The sequence below is a fragment of the Pseudorca crassidens genome, chromosome 6 (assembly GCF_039906515.1).
Source record: "Pseudorca crassidens isolate mPseCra1 chromosome 6, mPseCra1.hap1, whole genome shotgun sequence".
NCBI lineage: Eukaryota > Metazoa > Chordata > Mammalia > Artiodactyla > Delphinidae > Pseudorca > Pseudorca crassidens.
Window position 1 is genome coordinate 35832532 of NC_090301.1, and position 1919 is coordinate 35834450.

At 38.4% G+C, this 1919-nt stretch overlaps 1 non-coding gene across 1 annotated transcript; it reads left to right on the top strand.

Annotated features, from left to right (window-relative positions):
- Positions 1 to 1510: 1510 nt before the first annotated feature.
- Positions 1511 to 1617, top strand: LOC137226909 (U6 spliceosomal RNA). Its single transcript, XR_010944601.1, has one exon. It is a non-coding gene; the product is annotated as a U6 spliceosomal RNA (small nuclear RNA).
- Positions 1618 to 1919: the final 302 nt, after the last annotated feature.

Genomic DNA, 1919 nt, shown 5'->3' on the forward strand with positions numbered 1-1919 from the left:
CTGGTTCCATGACAGGCACCTCAGCTGCCCCAAGTTGAGTTTCTCACACACTTCAGTTCATGGCTTAGTAGTCTAAGTAAGACTTCTCTTACATGTTATTTCGTGCTATTTTTATTCTCTTTATCCCCCATCTTCCTCTCTCCCAGGTACCCAACCTAGTGTACGTAATATCTATCCTTTAAATTCACTGTCTATTCTTCTATGTAGAAATATGTGTATCTGAAAAACTCATCGTGGTGTTGTATATATGTGCTTTTAAGATATACCAGTGATGCTGCGCTAAAAATCTCATTTTGTTTCTTACGTGTTAACCTTAAGTACTATGAATTTGAGATATGATCATGTTATATGAAAATATAGCTTATTTATTATAATTGCTGCATGGCATTCCACTGTATGCATGCATTTTTTTTTTTTTTTTTTTTTTTTTGCGGTACGCGGGCCTCTCACTGTTGTGGCCTCTCCCGTTGCGGAGCACAGGCTCCGGACGCGCAGGCTCAGCGGCCATGGCTCACGGACCCAGCTGCTCCGCGACATGTGGGATCCTCCCCGACCGGGACACGACTCCGTGTCCCCTGCATCGGCAGGCGGACTCCCAACCACTGCGCCACCAGGGACGCCCTGTATGTATGCATGCATTTTACTTCTTCATTCCCTAGTAATGGACCTCCACATTGCTTCCCACTCCTCACTCCATCCCACAAACTGTACACGTTTACTCATGGATCTGTGTGAGAGTTAATGAAGCACATTGTACAAGCTTGTCATCTTTATCATCAATTTTTTTTCCAGGAAGATTCAATCACATTCCTATCAGGTTTTATAATTCTTTTTAATTTTTTTCCCCAATCTGATAAGCAAAAATTTTCAATGTATCTTAATTTGTATTTAAAAATAACTTTAAAATTTAAAATAAAAAAAAACTAGTAAGATTAAATCTTTTTTTCATATGTGTTTTGTTCATTTGTATTCTTCTTAGTCAACTGCTCATTCATGCCTTTAATTCATTTTTATTCTGGGATTTTTTTCTTTTCCTCATTGATTCTTAAGAAAGATTCATATATTAACAAAATTGACCTATGTTCATACATTGCAGATATTTTTCTCATTTCATTTTGTCGTCTAACTTTGTTTATTATGGTGCTGCTTGTGGTAATTGGGGAGTTTATTTTGGTTTTTTTGCTGTTTTGTTATTTGGTTTGGTTTGGTTTTGGCCTTATAGCTGCCTTTTTGTTTCCTTTAAAAAATTTTTTTTTTGTATTTGTGTAATGCCTTTTTATGGTTTTGGTTTGGGGGTAATACTCAAGAAGAGCAAAAAAACCCTTCTAATTCAGTTATACGTTAAGAGGTAAGGGAAATATAAGCGAGGGAGACTAAGGTTGAGAGGAACATTAATCCTATCACGACACATCAGGGAAGAAAGTAACCAACCAAACCAAAAGGAACTGTATTTGCAAAACAAGTTTTTGAAGTTAGAACCCACTTGGAATGTTTAAGATAAGCCAAAATAGTGCTGGCTTCAGCAGCATATATACTGAAATTGGAATAATACAGAGAAGGTTAGCATGGCCCCTGTTCAAGGATGACTTGCAAATTCGTGAAGTGTTCCATATTGGGGGGAAAAAAGGTATTTGGACCACAGTAAGAACTCAATAAATGGCAGCAGTTGTTAAGACAAAAGAAGAAAAGATAGACCAAAATATACCCAGGATGTTGTTTTGATTGTACCTACCCTCTACTCACCTATACAATATGATAGTCTTGTTAGGCACTGAAGTCAGGGTAGGTTCCAACCGTCGTGACTTGAGATCCTGGGTCCTGTGTCATGCAGTGTCAAGAAGCAGAAGTGGCAGCCTCTCGCCACATTGGCTGACTAGCATTGGTGGGAATTTTAGACCACCAGGCTGATATCATCTGCA